We start from the raw sequence: 8,837 nt of genomic DNA on the forward strand, positions 1-8,837 counted from the left end.
AATGAGGACAACCTTATGTTTAAAACTCAAGGATCTCCTTCTGTAACCATGGAGAGGAAGCATAAAAAGCTTCTCTTACTGCAGAGTCAACCAAAGCCCCCACAGTCAAACTCTAAGTTTGGTGTTGGGAGGCCACAACCAAACTCTAAGTTTGGTGTTGAACCCCCACATTCAAACTTTATGTTTGGTGTTGGAAGGTTCCAACAATGCTCTGAACATCTGCGAGGCTCCATGAGAGCTCACTGTCAAGCTATTGACATTAAAGAAGTGCTTGTTGGGAGGCGACCCAATGTTATTTAATTATATCTATTTTATTTTTATTGTTATCGTGTTTTATTAGGTTGATGATCATGTGGAGTCACAAAAACTACTGAAAAATCAAAAACAAAATGAAAAACAGCATTAAAAATAGCACACCCTGGAAGAGGAGCATTCTGGCGTTTAACGCTAGAAACAAGCACCAAGCTGGCGTTTAACGCCAGAAACAAGCATCTACCTGGCATTAAACGCCAGAAACAGGCTACATTTGGGCGTTTAACGCCAGAAATAGGCAGCAGTCTGGCATTAAATGCCAGGATTGCATAGCAAGGGCGTTTTACACGCCTAAGTGGAGCAGGGATGTTAAGTCCTTGGCCCCACAGGATCCCCACCACTTTTTCTCTCCTCTCCACACCTTTTCATAACTCTCTTCCCCAAATACCCTTCACCAATAACCTCAATCACTCTTCCCCATCACCTCTTCACTATTCACATCCATCCACTCTTCCCCATAAACCCCACCTACCTACAAAATTCAAACTCTTTTCCCTCCCAAACCCAACCCTAATGGCCGAACCCTAATCCCTCCCCTCCTATATAAACCCCTCATTCCTTCTTCATTTTCACACAACACAACCCTCTCTTCTCTCCCTTGGCCGAATACACCTTCTCCCTCCATCTCCTCCTTCTTTTTCTTCTTCTCCTTCTTTCTTTCTTCTTTTGCTCGGGGACGAGCAAACATTTTAAGTTTGGTGTGGTAAAAAGCATTGCTTTTTGTCTTTTTCCATAACCATTAATGGCACCTAAGGCCAGAGAAACCTCAAGAAAGAGGAAAGGGAAGCCAATTGCTTCCACCTCTGAGCCATGGGAGATGGAGAGACTCATCTCAAAGGTCCATCAAGACCACTTCTATGAAGTTGTGGCCAAGAAGAAAGTGATCTATGAGGTTCCTTTCAAGCTCAAAAAGAATGAGTATCCGGAGATCCGACTTGAGATCCAAAGAAGAGGTTGGGAAGTTCTCACCAACCTCATTCAACAAGTCAGGATCTTAATGGTTCAAGAGTTCTATGCAAACGCATGGATCACTAGGAACCATGATCAAAGTCTGAACCCGAATCCAAAGCATTGGCTTACCATGGTTCGGGGGAAATACTTAGATTTCAGTCCGAAAAATGTAAGGCTGGTGTTCAACTTGCCAATGATGGAAGAAAACGCACGCCCCTACACTAGAAGGGTCAATTTTGATCAAAGGTTGAACCAAGTCTTCATGGACATATGTGTAGAAGGAGCTCAATAGAAAATTGACTCAAGAGGCAAGCCGGTTCAATTGAGAAGACTGGACCTTAAGCTTGTAGCTAGAGGATGGTTGGAGTTTATTCAACGCTCAATCATTCCTACTAGCAACCGGTCTGAAGTTACTATAGACCGGGCCATCATGATCCATAGTATCATGATTGGGGAGGAAGTAGAGGTTCATGAGATTATACCTCAAGAGCTCTACAAGGTGGCTGACAAGTCATCCACTTTGGCATGGTTAGCCTTCCCTCACCTCATTTGCCACCTATGCAATTCGGCTGGGATTGACATAGAGGGAGACATCCTCATTGAAGAGGATAAGCCCATCACTAAGAAAAGGATGGAGCAAACAAGAGATCATGGACCTCAACAAGAGCATGAGGAAATTCCTCACCATGAAATCCCTGAGATGCCTCAGGGGATGCACTTTCCTCCACAGAATTATTGGGAGCAAATCAACACTTCCTTAGGAGAATTAAGTTCCAACATGGGACAACTGAGGATGGAGCACCAAGAGCACTCCATCATCCTCCATGAGATTAGAGAAGACTAAAGAGCTTTGAGGGAGGAGCAACAAAGACAAGGAAGAGACATAGAGGAGCTCAAGAGCACCATTGGTTCTTTAAGAAGACGAAGACGCCACCCTCACTAAGGTGGACCCGTTCCTTAACTCCTTGTTCTTATTTTCCTGTTTTTCGTTTACTATGCTTTATGTTTATGTTTGTGTCTGATTACATGATCATTAGTATTTAAGTGTCTATGCCTTAAAGTTATGAATGTCCTATGAATCCATCACATCTCTTAAATGAAAAATGTTTTAATTACAAAAGAATAAGAAGTACATGGTTTCGAATTCATCCTTGAAATTAGTTTAATTATTTTGATGTGGTGACAATACTTTTTGTTTTCTGAATGAAAGCTTGAACAGTGCATATGTCTTTTGAATTTGTGGTTTATGAATGTTAAATATGTTGGCTCTTGAAAGAATGATGAAAAAGGAGAAATGTTGTTGATAATCTGAAAAATCATAAAACTGATTCTTGAAGCAAGAAAAAGCAGTGAATGCAAAAGCTTGGAGAAAAAAAATGTGAAAAAAATGGCAAAAAAAAGAGAAAGAAAGAAAAAGAAAAAGCAAGCAGAAAAAGCCAAAAGCTCTTTAAACCAAAAGGCAAGAGCAAAAAGCCAATAGCCCTTAAAACCAAAAGGCAAGGGTAATAAAAAGGATCCAAGGCTTTGAGCATCAGTGTATAGGAGGGCCTAAAGGAATAAAATCCTGGTCTAAGCGGCTAAACCAAGCTGTCCCTAACCATGTGCTTGTGGCGTGAAGGTGTCAAGTGAAAGCTTGAGACTGAGCGGTTAAAGTCAAGGTCCAAAGCAAAAACAAAGAGTATGCTTAAGAACCCTAGACACCTCTAATTGGGGACTTTAGCAAAGCTGAGTCACAATCTGAAAAGGTTCACCCAGTTATGTGTCTGTGGCATTTATGTATCCGGTGGTAATACTGGAAAACAAAGTGCTTAGGGCCACGGCCAAGACTCATAAAGTAGCTATGTTCAAGAATCAACATACTGAACTAGGAAAATCAATAACACTATCTGAATTCTCAGTTCCTATAGATGCCAATCATTCTGAACTTCAAGGGATAAAGTGAGATGCCAAAACTATTCAAGAGGCAAAAAGCTACTAGTCCTGCTCATCTGATTGGAGCTAAGTTTCACTGATATTTTGGAATTTATAGTATATTCTCTTTTTTTATTCTATTTGATTTTCAGTTGCTTGGGGACAAGCAACAATTTAAGTTTAGTGTTGTGATTAGCGGATAATTTATACGCTTTTTGGCATTGTTTTTATATAGTTTTTAGTATGATTTGATTAGTTTTTAGTATATTTTATTAGTTTTTAAATAAAAATCACATTTCTGGACTTTACTATGAGTTTGTGTATTTTTCTGTGATTTCAGGTATTTTCTGGCTGAAATTGAGGGACTTGAGCAAAAATCAGATTCAGAGGTTGAAGAAGGACTGCAGATGCTGTTGGATTCTGACCTACCTGCACTCAAAGTAGATTTTCTGGAGCTATAGAACTCCAAATGGCGCGCTCTCAATTGCGTTGGAAAGCAGATATCCAGGGTTTTCCAGCAATATATAATAGTCCATACTTTGCCCGAGTTTAGATGACACAAACTGGCGTTCAACGCCAGTTCCATGTTGCATTCTGGAGTTAAACGCCAGAAACAGGTTGCAAAGTGGAGTTAAACGCCAGAAACAGGTTATAAACTGGCGTTCAACTCCATGAAAGACCTCTCCACGTGAAAGCTTCAATGCTCAGCCCAAGCACACACCAAGTGGGCCCCAGAAGTGGATTTCTGCATCATTTACTCATTCCTGTAACCCTAGTAACTAGTTTAGCATAAATAGGACTTTTTACTATTGTATATCTATCTTTTGTTCATCTTAGGACGTTTAGTTCTTAGATCTTGGGGGCTGGCCTCTCGGCCATGCCTGGACCTTGCTCTTATGTATTTTCAACGGTAGAAACACACCATAGATTAAGGTGTGGAGCTCTGCTGTTCCTCATGAATTAATGCAGAGTACTATTGTTTTTCTATTCAATTCAAGCTTATTCCTATTCTAAGATATTCATTCGCACCCAAGAACATGATGAATGTGATGATTATGTGACGCTCATCACCATTCTCACCTATGAACGCATGCCTGACAACCACTTCCGTTCTACATGAAGATGAGATAGAATGAGTATCTCTTAGATATCTAATACAGGGGACCGAGTCCGAGATATTAGACTCTTCGTGGTATAAGTTAGAACCCATGGATGGCCATTCCTGAGATCCGGAAAGTCTAAACCTTGTCTGTGGTATTCCGAGTAGGATCTGGGAAGGGATGGCTGTGACGAGCTTCAAACTCGCGAGTGCTGGGCGTAGTGACAAACCCAAAAGGATAGTAAATCCTATTCCAGTATGATCGAGAACCGCCAGATGATTAGCCATGCAGTGACAGCGCATTGGACTATTTTCACAGAGAGGATGGGATGTAGCCATTGACAATGGTGATGCCCTACATACAGCTTGCCATGGAAAGGAGTAGGAATGATTGGATGAAGACAGCAGGAAAGCAGAGGTTCAGGAGGAACGGAAGCCTCTCTATACGCTTATCTGAAATTCTCACCAATGAATTACATAAGTATCTCTATCCTAGTTTATATTTTATTTATATTTTTATTATCAATTCACCATAACCATTTGAATCCGCCTGACTGAGATTTACAAGGTGACCATAGCTTGCTTCAGGCCGATAATCTCCGTGGGATCGACCCTTACTCACTTAAGGTTTATTACTTGGAAGACTCAGTGCACTTGCTGGTTAGTTGTGCGAAGTTGTGACAAAGTCTGATTCACGTTTGAGAGCACCAAGTCTTTGGCACCATTGTTGATGATCGCAATTTCGCAAACCAACCATACACCATAAACCCTAAACCACAAACCCTAAAGCCTAAGGACTTAATCCTAAACCCTAAACACTAAACCCTAAACCACAAACCCTAAAGCCCAAACACTAAACACTAAACCCTAAATCCTAAACCTTAAACCCTAAACCCTAAACACTAAACCCTAAACCACAAACCCTAAAGCCCAAACACTAAACACTAAACCCTAAATCCTAAACCTTAAACCCTAAACCCTAAAGTCTAAATCCTAAAGTCTAAACCTTAAACCCTAAACCACAAACCCTAAAGCCTAAAGACTAAAGCCTAAACCACAAATACTAAAGCCTAAATTCTACACTATAAACTACAATCCCTAAATCATAAACCCTCAAACCCAAACCATAAGCCCTAAACCCTAATTTCTACACCGTAAACCCTAAACCACACACCCTAACGCCTAAATCCTAAACCATAAACCCTAAACCTTACACCATAAACCCTAAACCACAAACTCTAAAGCCTAAACCCAAAACCATAAACCATCATCCCTAAACCATAAACCCTAAACCCTACACTCAACACCTTAAACCATAAACCACGAATCATAAAGCTTAAACCCTAACCTATAAACCCTAAACCCTAAACCATAAACCCTCAACCCCAAACCATACATCCTAAACCATAAACCCTACACCCTAAACCCTAAACCACAAACCCTAAACTGTAAACCCTAAACCATAAACCCTCAAACCAAAACCATAAACCCTAAACCCTAAACCCTACACCCAAAACAATAAAACACAAACCCTAAAGCCTAAACCCTAACTATAAACACTAAACCCTAAACCCTAAACCCTCAACCCCAAATTATAAACCTTAAACCATAAACCCTAAACTATAAATCCTAAGGCCTAAACCACAAACCATAAACTTTAAACCCTAAATCCTAAACCCTAAACCCTAAACCACAAACTCTAAAGGCTAAAGGCTAAACCCTAAATCACACCCCATAAACCCTAAGCCACAAACCATAAAGCCCAAACACTAAACCCTAAACCATAAATCCTAAAACCTAAACCCTAAACCCTAAACCCCAAACCCTAAACCCTAAACCCTAAACCACAAACACAAAAACCTAAACTCTAAACTTTAAACCCTAAACCCTAAATTATAAACCCTCAACCCCAAACCATAAAACCTAAACCCTAAACCCTACACCCTAAATCCTAAACCACAAACCCTAAAGCCTAAACCCTTAACCATAAACCATCAACCCCAAATCATAAACCCTAAACCCTAAACCCTACACCCTAAAGCATAAACATTAAACTATAAACCCTAAACCCTAAACCATAAACCCACAACCCCAAACCATAAACCATAAACCCTAAACCCTACATCCTAAACCACAAAACCTAAAGACGAGATCCTAACCATAAACCCTCAACCCCAAACCATAAACCCAAAACCCTAAACCCTTAACCACAAACCCTAATGCCTAAACCCTAAACCACAAACACCCATAAACTATAAACCCTAAACCTTAAACCATAAACCCTCAACCCCAAACCATAAACGCTTAACCCTAAACCCTATACCGTAAAACCTAAATCACAATCCCTAAAGTCTAAACCCTAAACTATAAACCCTCAACCCCAAACCATAAACGATAAACCCTAAACCATAAACCCTAAACCATTAACCCTAAACCCTAAACCATAAACCATAAACCCTAAAACCTAAATCCTCAACCCTAAACCCTAAACCTTAAACCACGAACCCAAAAGCCCTAACATTAAACCCTAAGCCATAAACCCTAAACATAAACCCTAAACCCGAAATCCTAAACTCTAAACCACAAACTTGTCTAAACTTTAAACTGTAAACCCTCAACCCCAAACCATAAACCCTAAACCCTACATCCCAAGCCCTAAACCCCAAACCATAAACCCTAAACCCTAAACCATAAACCCTAAAGCCTAAACCTTAAAGTCTAAACCCTAAACCCTAAACCACAAATCATAAAGCCTAAACCCTAAAGCCTAAACCCTAAACCATAAACACTAAAGCCTAAATTCTATACTATAAACTATAAACTCTAAACCATAAACCCTCAAACCCAAACCATAAGCCCTAAACCCTAATCCCTACACCGTAAACCCTAAACCACATACCCTAACACGTAAAACCTAAACCATAAACCCTAAACCCTAAACCTTACACCCTCAACTCGAAACCATAAACCCGAAACCCCAAATCCTACACCCAAAACCATAAAGCACAGACCATAAAGCCTAAAAACAAAACTATAAACACTAAACCCTAAACCATAAACCCTCAACCCCAAACCATAAACCATAAACCCTAAACTCTAAACCATAAATCCTAAGGCCTAAACCACAAACCCTAAACTAACCCTAAAACCTAAACCCTAAACCCTAAACCACAAACTCTAAAGCCTAAAACCTAAATCACAACCCATAAACCCTAAGCTACAAACCCTAAAGCCCAAACACTAAACCCTAAACTATAAACCTTAAAACCTAAACCATAAACCCTAACCCCAAACCCTAAAGCCTAAACCATAAGCCCTAAAGTCTAAACCCTAAACAATAAACCTTAAACCTTAAACCCTAAACCCCAAACAATAAACCCTAAACACTAAACCCTACACCCTTTACCCTAAACAACAAACAGTAAAGCCTAAACCCTAAACCATAAACCATCAACTCCAAATCATAAACCCTACACCGTAAACCATAAACCATAAACCCTCAACCCCAAACCATAAACCCTAAAACCTAAACCATACACCCTAAACCACAAAACCTAAAGCCAAGACCCTAAACCATAAGCCCTCAAACCCAAACCATTAACCCTAAACCCTAACCCCTAGACCCAAAACCCTAAACCACAAACCCTAAAGCATAAACTCTAAATCATAAACCCTCAAACCCAAACCATAAACCCCAAACCATAAACCTTAAAACCTAAACCCTAAACCACAAACCATAAAGCCTAAACCCTAAACCCTAATTCCTAAACACTAAACCCTAAAGCCCAAATACTGAACACTAAACAATAAACCCTAAACCCTAAACCTAAACCCTAAACCCTAAAGTCTAAACCCTAAACCTCAAACACTAAAGCCTAAACTCTAAACTATAAAGCATAAACCCTAAACCATAAACCCTAAACTATAAACCCTCAACCCCAAACCATAAACGATAAACCCTAAACCATAAACCCTAAACCATTAACCCTAAACCCTAAACCATAAACCATAAACCCTAAAACCTAAATCCTCAACCCTAAACCCTAAACCTTAAACCACGAACCCAAAAGCCCTAACATTAAACCCTAAGCCATAAACCCTAAACATAAACCCTAAACCCGAAATCCTAAACTCTAAACCACAAACTTGTCTAAACTTTAAACCGTAAACCCTCAACCCCAAACCATAAACCCTAAACCCTACATCCCAAGCCCTAAACCCCAAACCATAAACCCTAAACCCTAAACCATAAACCCTAAAGCCTAAACCTTAAAGTCTAAACCCTAAACCCTAAACCACAAATCATAAAGCCTAAACCCTAAAGCCTAAACCCTAAACCATAAACACTAAAGCCTAAATTCTATACTATAAACTATAAACTCTAAACCATAAACCCTCAAACCCAAACCATAAGCCCTAAACCCTAATCCCTACACCGTAAACCCTAAACCACATACCCTAACACGTAAAACCTAAACCATAAACCCTAAACCTTACACCCTCAACTCGAAACCATAAACCCGAAACCCCAAATCCTACACTAAAGCCCCTTTGATTGTGCACA

The sequence above is a fragment of the Arachis ipaensis genome, chromosome B9 (genome assembly GCF_059453495.1).
Source record: "Arachis ipaensis isolate K30076 ecotype BB chromosome B9, ASM5945349v1, whole genome shotgun sequence".
Classification (NCBI taxonomy): domain Eukaryota; kingdom Viridiplantae; phylum Streptophyta; class Magnoliopsida; order Fabales; family Fabaceae; genus Arachis; species Arachis ipaensis.